General features: G+C 40.4%; 1 protein-coding gene across 1 annotated transcript in view; it reads left to right on the top strand.

Annotated features, from left to right (window-relative positions):
- MMEL1 (membrane metalloendopeptidase like 1) overlaps window positions 1-16,415 on the top strand; it is a 41,327-nt gene that overhangs the window by 6,415 nt on the left and 18,497 nt on the right. The window lies entirely within an intron of this gene.

Consider the following 16,415-nt stretch of genomic DNA (forward strand, 5'->3'; position numbering starts at 1 on the left):
AAGATCAGGGTATCAGCCAATTTAGTTCCTGGTGAGGACTCTCTTCTTGACTTACAGACAGCCACCTTCTCACTGTGTCCTCATGTGGTGGACAGAGCAAGTTCTGGTGTCTCTTCCTCTTCTTATAAGACGCCAGCCCTACTGGATCAGGGCCCCACCCTTATGACCTTATTTAACCTTCATCACCGCCTCACAGGTGCCAACGCCAAATGCAGTCACATTGGGGGTTAGGACTTCAACATAGGCATGGTGGGTGGGGGGGAGAAGATACAAAACTTTAGTCCATAACAGGACTCAACTTGGGCAGAACCAAGAAATCTTATAGGGTAAGACCTCCGAATCTGTACTGTAACCAGCATGTTAGGCCTTTCTTGTGATCAGGCAGATTTGGGGAGCACGGCTTTAAAATACTCTCTCAACTGTAAACCTTCATTTTTGTTTACTTGAAAATGACTTTATTTGGTAGTCATCCTTCAGTGATAGTTTAACTGGTTACACAAATCTGGGCTTAGTTACGTTCTCAATATCTTGAAGATTTAGTTTCGCTGTCTCTGACTTCCATTGCTGCTGTTCAGAAATCTGGTTCAATCTAATTGGCCTTCTTGTCAGATGAACTTTTTCCCCTCTGAGCTGTTTTCTCCCTGGTACTGTGCATTTTTACCATGAGGTGTCTAACTATGAAGCTCTTTTTATTTATTCTGCTTTGCATCTGTTGTGATTCTTGAATCCGAGCACTAATGACATTTATTAGTTTTGGAAACTTGTAGCCACTGTCTTTTTAACATTGTGTCTCCCACATTATCTTTATTTTCTTCTAAAATTCTGATTACATATGTACTCAATTTTTCTCACTCTATCTTCCATACCTTTTAGGGAAAAGTTTCCATCTCTTTGATTTTGCCCCACATTCTGGGTAAATTCTTTAGAACTACATTCAAATTCACTAAATCTCTCTTCAGCTCTGTTGTATCTGCCACTTAACCCATCCATTTTGGATTTTTTCTAAAAATAAAAATTATTTTCAACAATTTCATGTTTTTTATTTCTAGAGTTTCCAAGTGATTCTTTTACAAATTGATATTTTCAATTTTTTCTTTGCCCTTGTTTTTAATTTTTATTTCTTCCAATGATTCAAACATACTTGGGTTATTTCTGCATCAGCTAGCCACTGCTGCCTAACAAATCACCCCAATACTCAGGGGCTTAAAACAACACTTATTTATCATGACACACATCCATCAGTAGGCTGCAGGGCTCAGCTGATGTAGGTCAGCCTCAGCTGGGGCAGCTGTTCCATGAATTTCATCCTCCTACAAGGACCAGCAGGCATGTCCCTCTCCATACAGAAGCTCATGCGGACAAGAGGAAACACACTTAGGGCCTAGGCTCAGAGCTGGAGTACATTATTTCCACCTCATTCTATTACCAAAGCCATAGGGGCAAACCCACAGTGAAGAGAGAGAGGAAATATTCTCTGCCCCTTCAGGGGAAGCAACTACAATGGCACGTGCAAAGGCACAGATGCAGAGAGACATTGAGGTTTGGGGCCCGTGATGCCAGCTTCCACATGTTATGGGTCAGATAATCCCAAAATATGGATCCTTGGGGTTCTAGTCCTGCTGTTTGCTGTTTCTCACTCATGGACTCTGGTCTTTTCATAAACCTCAGTCCATGTTCAAATTGGCTTTATCTGCGAGAATCCTTTGTTACTTGGGCTAAGTTTCCCTCCAGAGAATATGTGTGTTTGTTTCCATCAGGCACCTGGGAACGCTACCAGCCTAAATTTAATTTCTCAGCTTGTGGTTTCCTTGACCACAGGGTCATGTAAGCTCACACCCCACACCTGCATGACAACCAGCCTGTGATGATACATTCTCCAGGGAGGACGGTTATTTTCCACCCAACAAAGTTCTTTGTAGCCCTCTTTTGTTAGGGAGGGAGAGACAGAGACAGAGACAGGAAGAGGAGAGAGACAGAAAGAGGAAACAAATTATTCACATCAAGGCCAACCTTTAGGAGAACAGATCTTTCAAAGGAAATGTCAGGTTTTTTTTTTTAATGTAGAGAGTCTATGTGAAAATAATTGGCATATTACAGAAGTTATTCAAGCAAATATAAAAAAGAACAAGAGTAGACACATGTCAACTGGGTACAAGGAAGTTTACTCCCTTCTGGAATCATGAAGGGGGGAAATATCCCTGTTTGGGGTCTGTTTGCTGTGTATCCTGTTGATCCTATTTTAGCATTAGAGGAAGACTTCATTTCTCTTCAGCTTTTGTGTCAAAGGCCTTGCTGTTTGCCTCTTCTCTTTCTCAGAAGAACAGATTTTGAATGAGAATATGGGTGCTGGAAGTCCAACCTCCACCAGTCACTAGTGACCAGCCGTGGGTGCATCACTTCACATACCTGTCAGTTTTCTCATCAGAAAAATGGAGGTGGTGACCCTCACAAATGAGGTGGTGTAAGTTAAAGGCAAAGTGCACAAACATGGTGATCTCGTCTCATTCAATTTTGGAAATGTTTTCTCAAGAGCCCACTGCATCCTCAGGAAACTCTTGAGCTGTAGCATCAGATGAACTTACCCCAGGAATTTCCCCCAACCAGAAGGTTACGGCAGTCCATGCTGGGAATGCAGTGGAGGAAATGCGAGGGGGACGTAAGCATGGAGAAGGCATGAACTTACCACCCCAGTGTTGGGTGTTTGTTCTGGTTTTGTCTGACTAGACTGGAAGCAGATCAATCAGATGCACTGTTTGGGTTCCCACAATGCTTCATTCACCCTGTTTACCCTGCGCTCCCCTTTCTGGTCCTGGTCATTATTCCTTCCCACCAACCTGGACTCCCAACTGGTTACCTGCTCTTTCTATGGGAAGACTTTCTTTAGTTATTTGTTGTAGTGAGTGCTATGTAATGGAGACAAATTCTCTCAGCTGTTGCCTGAAATGTCTTTATTTCACTTTCACTTTTTAACTATATTTTTGCTGGATATAGAATTCTAAGTTGGTAGTTAGTTTGTTTTCTTAAAGCAGCCATTCAAGAGCTTGTTCCATCGTCTTCTGACCACCATTCTGACCACCATTGTTTGTGATGAGAAGCCAGCCATCACTCTTCTTGTAGCTCCCATGAATTAATGTCTTTTTTCTCCTCTGACTGTTTTTATGAATATCTCTTTCTCCATAGTTCTCAGCAGTTTGACTTGATGCTGCTACTTGCATGGTTTTCTTTGTATTCATCCTGCTTGGGATATACTGCCCTTCTTGGATCTATAGACTTATGTCTTTCATCAATTTTGAAAAATTATTAGCCATTATCTCTTCAAAGATTGCTGACTCATACCATTCTCCTGTGGGGCTCTAGCTACATGGATGTTAAGCTATTTATTTCCACAGATCTCAGATCCTCTGCTCATGTTGTTTCAAAGTAATTTTTCTAAATTTCTTTTTCTTTTTCTTTTTCTTTTTTTTGGCCATGCCGCACGGCATGTGGGATCTTAGCTCCCTGACCAGGGATTAAACCCGCACCCCTTGCATTGGAAGAAGCATGGAGTCTTAACCACTGGACCACCAGGGAAGTCCAACTTTTCTAAATTTTAAAACAGCTTTAGATTTACAGAATTATTGCAAAGAGAGTACACAATTCCCATATACTTCATACCAAATCTTATATCACATAAGTGTGATACATCTGTCACAAGTAATGAACCAATGTTTATATATTACTATTAACCCAGTCCATGCTTTATTCATATTTCCTCAGTTTTCCCCTCACGTCCTTTTCTGTCCCAGGACCCCACATGATTTAGTTGGCAAATCTCCTTGGACTCTTGGCTGTGATGGTTTCTCAGCCTTCCCTTGATTTTTATGATCTTGACAGTTTTTAGGAGGACTGGCCAGGTATTTTGTAGAATGTCTCTCATTTGTCTGATGTTCAGAGTTGGGTGATGTTTTGGGGAGGAAGCCTACAGACTAAGGGGACATAATTTCAGTGACTTACCACGTTGATGTCAACCTTGATCACATGGCTTGAAGTAGTGTTTGTCAGCTTTTTCCACTATATAGGTACCTTTGTCCCCTCTCTTTCCACACTGTCCTCTTTGGAAGGGAGGCAGCACATGCATGAGTTACATGGGGAGTTACACTACACATCCTTAGAGGTGGAGTGTCTATGTAATCTATTTGGAATTCTTCTGTTTGGGAGACTTGTCTATTCCACCACCACTCCCATTTTTTATTTATTCAACAATTTAAAAAACAATTTGTCATTATGGACTCATGGATATTTATTTTATACTTTGAGTTATAATCCAATACTACTTCATTTTGTTGCTCAAATAGTTCCAACTTTGGCCATTGGGAGCTCTGTCAGTTGGCTTCTGTGCCCCTTCAACATACCCTATCATTGTGTGTTTGGGGTTTGGTGGGGAGGGTAACACTTTCTTACTTTGTGGCACTATAAGATGTTCCAGGTTCACCTTGTATACTTCTTTCCCCAATTACAGAATCAATCATTTCTCCAAGGATCGCTGGTTCCTTTTTTTAGACAATGGTGCTAGAAACCAAGATCTGGGTTCTATTTGCTCATTGCTTTTGGGTTGTTTTTGCTTCTGGTCACTCTCAGCTGATGATCTATAAATACTTGTGTTTGTATCCATCTGTGTCTATAAGCTAACTGTGAGTTTATACTGATGTCTCCACCTATAATCCATGACCACATGGATCATTCGACCACCTCCCTTGCTTATCTGTAACTACCCTTGTAGCAGTAATGCGCCTGGCCTTCTGCTAGCCATTTGCGTACTTATTCAATTCCAACATACATGTATGGTGGTTTCAGAATTGTTAACCTGTATTCCCATGGGGAACAACTTTATCAACTAGAGCACAGCACTGCATACAGCTCCTTTGCCTTCAGTTTTACAGTTTTTCTACTCATTTCCAAATTGATTTAGCTCAGCACCTTGTGCCTCTACCCCTTTTAGTGAGGTTACTGCACACACTGTGATATATTTAGATTCTCATGCTGCATTTCACCCTGGGATTCCCTGACCTCCTAAATGTTCTTGTAAAATGTGCATACATTAAGGTTTACTCTTTGTGTTATAAAGTTCTGTGGTTTTTGGCAAGTGCCTAATATGTTGTATTCACCATTGCAGTATTAGAATAATTTCACTACCCTAACTATTCCTGTGCTTCACCTCTTCACACCCACCAGCACCACCCCTGCATCACATCCCCCACCAAACTCCTGGTAATCATTGTTTACTCTCTCTGAATTTTTGTTTTTCCAGAATGTCATATAATTGGAATCAGTGTACGTAGTTTTTCAACCTGGCTTCTTTCACTTAGCAATATACACTTAAGATTCATCCATGTCGGCCTCCCATGGGGACTGGCCTGAGGAGCAGTGGTGGAGCTTTGAGACTAGGGCGGTGCGAAAGATAGACAAAACAACCAGTGGAATAGGAAGCATCTTAAAATTAGACGCAAGCGACGCGCCTCAGGCTGGTGCAACATCACACCGGCCTCTGCCGCCGCAGGCTCGCCCCGCATCCGTACCCCTCCCTCCCCCCAGCCTGAGTGAGCCAGAGCCCCCGAATCAGCTGCTCCTTTAACCCCGTCCTGTCTGAGTGAAGAACAGATGCCCTCAGATGACCTACATGCAGAGTCAGGTCCAAATCCAAAGCTGAACCCCAGGAGCTGTGCGAACAAAGAAGAGAAAGGGAAATTTCTCCCAGCAGCCTCAGGAGCAGTGGATTAAACCTCCACAATCAACTTGATGTGCCTGCATCTGTGGAATACCTGAATAGACAACGAATCATCCCAAATTGAGGAGGTGGACTTTGGGAGCAACGATATATATTTTTTTTTCCCCTTTTTCTCTTTTTGTGAGTGTGTATGTGTATGCTACTGTGTGTGATTTTGTCTGTATAGCTTTGCTTTTACCATTTGCCCTAGGGTTCTCTCTGTCCATTTTTTTTATTATTATTACTTAAAAAAATTTTTTTTCGTAATGATTATTTTTTATTTTTTATTGTAATAACTTTATTTTATTTTATCTTCTTGTTTCTTTCTTTCTTTCTTTCCTCCCTTTTATTCTGAGCCATGTGGAGGACAGGCTCTTGGTGCTCCAGCCAGGCATCAGGGCTGTGTCACTGAGGTGGGAGAGCCAAGTTCACGACACTGGTCCACAAGAGACCTCCCAGCTCCACGTAATATCAAACGGTGAAAATCTCCCAGAGATCTCCATCTCAACGCCAAGATCCAGCTCCACTCAATGACCAGCAAGCTACAGTGCAGGAGACCCTATGCCAAACAACTAGCAAGACAGGAACACAACCTCATCCATTAGCACAGAGGCTGCCTAAAATCATAATAAGGCCACAGACACCCCAAAACACACCACCAGACGTGGACCTGCCCACCAGAAAGACAAGATCCAGCCTCATCCACCGGAACACAGGCACTAGTCCCCTCCACAAGGAAGCCTACACAACCCACTGAACCAACCTTAGCCACTGGGGACAGATACCAAAAACAACGGAAACTATGAACCTGCAGCCTACGAAAAGGAGACCCCAAACACAGTAAGTTAAGCAAAATGAGAAGACAGAGAAACACACAGCACATGAAGGAGCAAGGAAAAAACCCACCAGACCTAACAAATGAAGAGGAAATAGGCAGTCTACCTGAAAAAGAATTCAGAATAATGATAGTAAAGATGATCCAAAATCTTGGAAATAGAATGGAGAAAATACAAGAAACGTTTAACAAGGACCTAGAAGAACTAAAGAGCAAACAAACAGAGATGAACAACACAATAAATGAAATTAAAAATTCTCTAGAAGGGATGAATAACAGAATAACTGAGGGAGAAGAACGGATAAGTGACCTGGAAGATAAAATAGTGGAAATAACTACCGCAGAGCAGATTAAAGAAAAAAGAAAGAAAAGAATTGAGGACAGTCTCAGAGACCTCTGAGACAACATTAAATGCACCAACATTCGAATTATAGGGGTCCCAGAAGAAGAAGAGAAAAAGAAAGGGACTGAGAAAATATTTGAAGAGATTATAGTTGAAAACTTCCCTAATATGGGAAAGGAAATAGTTAATCAAGTCCAGGAAGCGCAGAGGGTCCCATACAGGATAAATCCAAGGAGAAACATGCCAAGACACATATTAATCAAACTATCAAAAATTAAATACAAAGAACAAATATTAAAAGCAGCAAGGGAAAAACAACAAGTAACACATAAGGGAATCCCCATAAGGTTAACAGCTGATCTTTCAGCAGAAACTCTGCAAACCAGAAGGGAGTGGCAGAACATATTTAAAGTGATGAAAGGGAAAAACCTACAACCAAGATCACTCTACCCAGCAAGGATCTCATTCAGATTTGACGGAGAAATTAAAAGCTTTACAGACAAGCAAAAGCTAAGAGAATTCAGCACTACCAAACCAGCTTTACAACAAATATTAAAGGAACTTCTCTAGGCAGGAAACACAAGAGAAGGAAAAGACCTACAATAATAAACCCAAAACAATTAAGAAAATGGTAATAGGAACATACATATCGATAATTACCTTAAATGTAAATGGATTAAATGCTCCAACCAAAAGACATAGACTGGCTGAATGGATACAAAAACAAGACCCATATATATGCTGTCTACAAGAGACCCACTTCAGACCTAGGGACACATACAGACTGAAAGTGGGGGATGGAAAAAGATATTCCATGCAAATGGAAATCAGAAGAAAGCTGGAGTAGCAATTCTCATATCAGACAAAATAGACGTTAAAACAAAGACTATTACAAGAGACAAAGAAGGACACTACATAATGATCAAGGGATCAATCCAAGAAGAAGATATAACAATTGTAAATATTTATGCACCCAACATAGGAGCACCTCAATACATAAGGCAAATACTAACAGCCATAAAAGGGGAAATCGACAGTAACACAATCATAGTAGGGGACTTTAACACCCCACTTTCACCAATGGACAGATCATCCAAAATGAAAATAAATAAGGAAACACAAGATTTAAATGATACATTAAACAAGATGGACTTAATTGATATTTATAGGACATTCCATCCAAAAACAACAGAATACACATTCTTCTCAAGTGCTCATGGAACATTCTCCAGGATAGATCATATCTTGGGTCACAAATCAAGCTTCGGTAAATTTAAGAAAATTGAAATCATATCAAGTATCTTTTCTGACCACAACACTATGAGACTAGATATCAATTACAGGGAAAAAAAACTGTAAAAAGTACAAACACATGGAGGCTAAACAACACACTACTAAATAACCAAGAGATCACTGAAGAAATCAAAGAGGAAATCAAAAAATACCTAGAAACAACTGACAATGAAAACACGACGACCCAAAACCTATGGGATGTAGCAAAATAGTTCTAAGAGGGAAGTTTATAGCAATACAATCCTATCTCAGGAAACAAGGAAAATCTCAAATAAACAACCTAACCTTATACCTAAAGCAATTAGAGGAAGAAGAACAAAGAACCCCCGAAAGTTAGCAGAAGGAAAGAAATCATAAAGATCAGATCAGAAATAAATGAAAAAGAAATGAAGGAAACAATAGCAAAGGTCAATAAAACTAAAAGCTGGTTCTTTGAGAAGATAAACAAAATTGATAAACCATTAGGCAGACGCAACAAGAAAAAAAGAGAAAAGACTCAAATCAACAGCATTAGAAATGAAAAAGGAGAAGTAGCAACTGACACTGCAGAAACACATAGGATCATGAGAGATTACTACAAGCAACTATATGCCAATAAAATGGACAACCTGAAAGAAATGGACAAATTCTTAGAAAAGCACAAAATTCCGAGACTGAACCAGGAAGAAATAGAAAATATAAACAGACCAATCACAAGCACTGAAATTGAAACTGTGATTTAAAATCTTCCAACACACAAAAGCCCAGGACCAGATGGCTTCACAGGCAAATTCTATCAAACATTTAGAGAAGAGTTAACACCTATCCCTCTCAAACTCTTCCAAAATATAGCAGAGGGAGGAACACTCCCAAACTCATTCTACGAGGCCACCAACACTCTGATACCAAAACCAGACAAAGATGTCACAAAGAAAGAAAACTACAGGCCAATATCACTGATGAATATAGATGCAAAAATCCTCAGCAGAATACTAGCAAACAGAATCCAACAGCACATTAAAAGGATCATACACTATGATCAAGTGGGGTTTATCCCAGGAATGCAATGATTCTTCAATATATGCAGATCAATCAACGTGATACACCATATTAACAAATTGAAGGAGAAAAACCATATGATCATCTCAATAGATGCAGAGAAAACTTTTGACAAAATTCAACACCCATTTATGATTAAAACCCTCCAGAAAGTAGGCATAGAGGGAACTTTCCTCAACATAATAAAGGCCACATATGACAAACCCACAGCCAACATCGTCCTCAATGGTGAAAAACTGAAACCATTTCCACTAAGATCAGGAACAAGAAAAGGTTGCCCACTCTCACCACTATTATTCAACATAGTTTTGGAAGTTTTAGCCACAGCAATCAGAGAAGAAAAAGAAATAAAAGGAATCCAAATCGGAAAAGAAGAAGTAAAGCTGTCACTGTTTGCAGATGACATGATACTATACATAGAGAATCCTAAAGATGCCACCAGAAAACTCCTAGAGCTAATCAATGAATTTGGTAAAGTAGCAGGATACAAAATTAATGCACAGAAATCTCTTGCATTCCTATACACAAATGATGAAAAATCTGAAAGTGAAATTAAGAAAACACTCCCATTTACCATTGCAACAAAAAGAATAAAATATCTAGGAATAAACCTAAGGAGACAAAAGACCTGTATGTAGAAAATTACAAGACACTGATGAAAGAAATTAAAGGTGATACAAATAGATGGAGAGATATACCATGTTCTTGGATTGGAAGAATCAACATTGTGAAAATGACTCTACTACCCAAAGCAATCTACAGATTCAATGCAACCCCTATCAAACTATCACTGGCATTTTTCACAGAACTAGAACAAAAAATTTCACAATTTGTATGGAAACACAAAAGACCCCGAATAGCCAAAGCAATCTTGAGAAAGAAAAACGGAGCTGGAGGAATCAGGCTCCCTGACTTCAGACTATACTACAAAGCTACAGTAATCAAGACAGTATGGTACTGGCACAAAAACAGAAATATAGATCAATGGAACTGGATAGAAAGCCCAGAGATAAACCCACACACATATGGTCACCTTATCTTTGATAAAGGAGGCAAGAATATACAGTGGAGAAAAGACAGTCTCTTCAATAAGTGGTGCTCGGAAAACTGGACAGCTACATGTAAAAGAATGAAATTACAACACTCCCTAACACCATACACAAAATTAAACTCAAAATGGGTTAAAGACCTAAATGTAAGGCCAGACACCATCAAACTCTTAGAGGAGGGCTTCCCTTGTGGCACAGTGGTTGAGAATCTGCCTGCCAATGCAGGGGACACAGGTTCGAGCCCTGGTCTGGGAAGATCCCACATGCCGTGGAGCAACTAGGCCCGTGAGCCACAGCTACTGAGCCTGCACGTCTGGAGCCTGTGCTCCGCAACGAGAGGCCGCGACAGTGAGAGGTCCGCGCACCGTGATGAACAGTGGCCCCCGCTCGCCGCAACTAGAGAAAGCCCTCACACAGAAATGAAGACACAACACACCCCAAAATAAATTAATTAATTAATTAATTAATTTTTTTTAAAAAACTCTTAGAGGAAAACATAGGCAGAACACTCTATGACATAAATCACAGCAAGATCCTTTTTGACCCACCTCCTAGAGAAATGGAAATAAAAACAAAAATAAACAAATGGGACCTAATGAAACTTAAAAGCTTTTGCACAGCAAAGGAAACCATAAACAAGACGAAAAGACAACCCTCAGAATGGGAGAAAATATTTGCAAATGAATCAACTGACAAAAGATTAATCTCCAAAACATACAAGCAGCTCATGCAGCTCAATATCAAAAAAACAAACAACCCAATCCAAAAATGGGCAGAAGACCTAAACAGACATTTCTCCAAAGAAGATACACAGATTGCCAACAAACACATGAAAGGATGCTCAACATCATTAATCATTAGAGAAATGCAAATCAAAACTACAATGAGATATCACCTCACACCGGTCAGAATGGCCATCATCAAAAAATATACAAACAATAAATGCTGGAGAGGGTGTGGAGAAAAGGGAACCCTCTTGCACTGTTGGTGAGAATGTAAATTGATACAGCCACTATGGAGAACAGTATGGAGGTTCCTTAAAAAACTAAAAATAGAACTACCGTACGACCCAGAAATCCAACTACTGGGCATATACCCCGAGAAAACCATAATTCAAAAAGAGTCATGTACCAAAATGTTCATTGCAGCTCTATTTACAATAGCCAGGACATGGAAGCAACCTAAGTGTCCATCAACAGATGAATGGATAAAGAAGATGTGGCATACATATACAATGACATATTACTCAGCCATAAAAAAGAACGAAACTGAGTTATTTGTAGTGAGGTGGATGGACCTAGAGACTGTCATACAGAGTGAAGTAAGTCAGAAAGAGAAAAACAAATGCCGTATGCTAACACATATGTATGGAATCTAAAAAAAAAAAGAAAAAAGAAAATGGTCAGAAGAACCTAGGGGCAAGACGGGAATAAATATGCAGACCTACTAGAGAATGGACTTGAGGATACGGGAAGGGTGAAGGGCAAGCTGGGACAAAGTGAGAGAGTGACATGGACATATATACACTACCAAACGTAAAATAGATAGCTAGTGGGAAGCAGCCGCATAGCACAGGGAGATCAGCTCAGTGCTTTGTGACCACCTAGAGGGGTGGGATAAGGAGATGCAAGAGCATAAGGGAATTGGGATTAAAATAAAAGGTACATTTTGGATCAGTAGCAAAACTTATTCAACAAAAGTGGGAAAATACGGCTATCATTAATAAATTCTAGATATAGCAACTAGTTAAATGTAAAAAAATAATGAAACTGTAAAAGTATCAGAAACCTGGGAGACTTGAAGTAAATTATTCATGAGGAATACCTTTCTAAGATACAAAGAAAAAAGGATACATTTAATTATATAAGAATTAAAATTTTCCTCATGGCAAAATGCACTACAAAGGTCAGAAAACAAGCAAAAGAAATTGGGAAATATATTTAGAAATAGATATGCTTTCTTTACAACTTTTGAGAGAAGCACATGTTTCTTTTTCCTTTAACCTGTTATGTGGGTATTAATCTATAATGTAAGTGCATGGTTCCTTTCCTTTAACCTGTAATGTGAGATTTAATCTATATTGTAAGTCCATGGTTCTTTTCCTTTCATCTGTTATGTGAGTGTCAATATGTGGCACTGTTTCTAAGCACAGACTTTGGATGTTCCTGTACTGGTCCCATCACTGGCCATCCACAAAAACTTGCAAATGTTACTTTATTTTCCTGGGGGTTAGAGTCTTACCTAAGAAATGGAAGCAAAATAAACCTTCCCCCAGGGATAATAGAAGGTTTAAAGGAGTATATATGTAAATGACTTAGGACAGTGCCTAGTACAAGAGACATCAATATAAGTACTTATCAATTTTTTAAAGACAGATGAAAGAAATAAAATGTGGTGATTTCAATCTATTGATATATATTCTTGACGTTAAACTACCTTTTCATTCAAAAAAAAAAAAGATTCATCCATGTCTTTTTGTGGCTTGAAAGCTTTTTTCTTTTTATTGCTGCATAATAATTCCATTCAATAAATGTAATACAGTTTATTCATAATCCTATTGAAGGACATCATGGTTGCTTCTAGTTTTTTGTTTTTTGTTTTTTTTTTTTTTTGAAGTTATAAACAAGTCTGCTATAAACATTCACATTCAGGTTTTTGTGTAGACATAAGTTTTCAAGTCAGTTGGCTAGACACCTAGGAATGGAGTTGCTAGATCATATCGTAAGACAGTGTTTGGTTTTTTAAGAAACTGACAAACTGTCTTCCAAGACAACAAACGGTTCCAACTGTACCGTTTTTCGTTCCCACCAGCAATGAGTGAGTTCCCAGGGCTCTGCACCCTCACCAGCAGTTGACATCATCAGTTTTTTATTTTGTCCATGCAAATAGGCATCTCATGGTATCTCACTGCTGTTTTAATTTACAATTTCCTAATGAAAAATTATGTTAAGCATCTTTTCATATGTTTACTTTTGAACTGTGTATTTTCTTTGGTGAGGTGTCTTCATACCTTTTGCCCATTTTTTAATTGGGATTATGTTATCTTATTTTTGAGTTTTAAGAGTTCCTTGTATTTTTTGGATACCAGTGTTTCATCAGATATGTATTTGCAAATATTTTCTCTCAGTTTGTGGCTCTTTTTTCATTTTCTTAACAAGACTTTCACAGAGCAGAAATTTTCACTTTAATGAAGTCTCACTTGTCGATTTTTTCTTTCATGGATCATGCTATTTGTGTCGTATTTTAAAAGTCATCACCAAACCCAAAGTCATGTAGGTTTTCTCCTGTCTTCTTCAAGAAGTTTTACAGTTGTGCATATTATATTTATGTCTGTGGTTTATTTTGAGTTAATTTTTGTGTAAGGCATAAGGCCTGTGTCTAATTTTTTTGGTTTATTTTTGTATTTGAATGTCCAATTTTCCTTTTGGAACATTTATTGAATGGCTATACTTTCTCCATCGAATTGCCTTTGCTCCTCTGTCAAAGGTCAGTTGACTGCATTTGTGTGGGTCCATTTCTGGGCTCTCTATTCTGTTGCATTGATCTATGTGTCTCTTCTTTTGCCAATACTATGCCTTGTAGCCTTATTACTACAAGACTTACTTGTAGCCTTATCGTAAGTCCTGAAATCAAGTCATGTGTCTCTCCAACTTCATTCTTCTTCATTGTTGTTGTCTGTTCTAGCTACTTGGGCCTTTCCATACAAACTTCAGAATCAGTTGGTCAATAAATACAAAATAGCTTGCTGGGATTTTGATTGGAATTATTTTGAATCTGTAGATCAAGTTAAGAAGAATCAACATCTTAATAATACTGTCTTCCGGTCCGTGAACACGGAATATCTTTCCATTTCTTTACATATTTGATTTTTTTCATCAGTGTTTTATAGTTTTCCACATATAGGTCCTGTACATATTTTGTTAGATTTATACCTAACTTTTTCATTTTTTAGGTGCTATTGTAAATGGTATTGCTTTGATAATTTCAAATTCCAGTTGTTCATTGCTAATATATAAGAAAGCAATTTGTATATTAATCTTGTATCCTGCCACCTACTATAGTCTCTTATTAGTTCCAGGAGTTTTTTGTTGTTGCTGTTGTTGTTTTGTTTTGTTTTTGTTTTGTTTTTGTTTTGCTTGATTCTTTGGGATTTTCTACATAGATGCCCATGTCATCTGCAAATAGAGTTGTATTGCTTCCTTTCCTGTCTGTGTTACCTATATTTCCTTTTCTTGTCATATTGAACCAGTAGGACCTCTCATGTGATGTTAGATAGGAGAGATGAGAGAGGACAGTGCTGCTTGTTCCCAGTCTTAGGGAAAATCACCCAGTCTCTCACTGTTAACTACCATGTCAGCTCTGGGTGTTTTTTAGATGTTTTTCTCCATTCGATTTTTTCATCTTTTTCCTTTGTGCTTCAGGTTGGATCATTGGTACTGACCTATATACGCTGACACTAATACTTTCTTTTGCAGTATTCAGTGTGTTGTTAAACCTAAAAAATGAATTCCTCACTCTTTTTATTGCATTTCCATTTAGTTCTTTTTTAGAGTCCCATTTATCTGGTAAAATTCACCATCTATCTACATATTTTTCCGTCTTTTGTACAAGACCCTTTATCTTAATTATCATGGTGATTTTAAAGACTTTGTCTGCTAACTCTGACATCAGGTCACCAACGAATCCACTTTGAACTGTTTTGGGTTTTTTTTCTTGGTTATGGGTCACATTTGCCTGTTTCCTCATGCAGGAGGATTTCTCCTAGCTTTCCTGCCCTGGCCCTGCCTTCACCTGCATCACCGCCCTGCATTATGGGAGGCCCCAGAGAAAGAACCAGAGCCTTTTGTGACAGGGGCTCCTTGGAACCCAGATCCCTCCCTCCAGCCCACGGGCAGGAACAAAGGGCTTGTTAAAAATCCCCCCACTCCATGCCCCTCCTGGATGAGGCCTGCCCCTCCTGCTGCCCCAGTTGCAGGTGAAATAGCCACAGGTCCCTCTGGTCCTGGGAGGGCTCGGCCCTTTCTGGAATTCAGTTCACTCAGGTTTCTTGATGTCTTCAGCTCTCATGTCGCTTCTCCAGCTTGCTGTCCTTGTTAGGTGGTAGCCACAGTCTGCTTAGACTTTCTGCGTCCTAATCAGAAGCAAAGACCCCTTCTCCCCCACCATCTCTTTGGCCAGAGCTCAGATGCCTAGTTCACTCTTCCACCGAGGGCGTGGCCCTTGTCCAGAGGCCCTGGGTTGCTGAGACCGGCAGACGCCCGTGGGGCAGACAGACATAGCACCCACTGAGCACTGCATTTCTGTTTCTGATCCATGGGACCGTCCACGGTTTGCCTCAATCTATGCATCACTTTTCTCCTTTTCCACTGGACTGGGGGCCCCTTAAGGGCAGGGCCCGTGTGGGACTCAGATCTGAATCTCCAGAGCCCAGCACCAGGGCTGGTTGATAATATTAGCAAATGTTGGATTCATGGATGGACAAATGGATGGGTGGAAAGAGCAGCCACTAACAGGTGGAGGAGAAACACCCCTCGCCACCCCCCCACCCCCCAGATCACATGTCTCATAAACACTCCCTCCAATGGCCAGGCCCCCAGGGGACACCCAGCACGTTCAGGGCCTCCCACACCCTCTGCGGTCTCAGGGGCCGGGCTGAACCGGGTCCCAGGCTTGCCCACGGCCCTGACCTGGATGAGGCCCTGTTCCCTCCTGCCCAACTCTCCATGGGTCTCCCTGGTGGGGAAGGTGGCCAGGCCTGGTGGGCTCTCTCCCTGGACCTGACCCTCCCCCTTCCCTCCACTCATGCCCCCTTCCTGCATCCCCTCCAGGCCGATGCTGACCAGGCAGTGCCCGCCCCCCACGTAGTGGACAAATGAGGGAGGGCGGCTTTGCACTTTCAGCTGCCCTCACAGGTGGAGGGGCTGGAGCTGAGGCCAGTGGGTCAGAAAGAGACCCCTCAGAGGACATCCTTTCCCCCTTAAAGGGCCTATCGTCCCTGTCTTGGTAGACCCCAGGAGTTGCCCACCCTGGCCTGGGTGAGGCCCACGACCCCGCGGTACAGGAGGATGTCAGAGGGCACTTCTTAGGGGAAGAGGTCCTGCCTCAGGACCCCTC

This window comes from Eubalaena glacialis, chromosome 3 (genome assembly GCF_028564815.1).
Source record: "Eubalaena glacialis isolate mEubGla1 chromosome 3, mEubGla1.1.hap2.+ XY, whole genome shotgun sequence".
Taxonomy (NCBI): Eukaryota; Metazoa; Chordata; class Mammalia; order Artiodactyla; family Balaenidae; genus Eubalaena; species Eubalaena glacialis.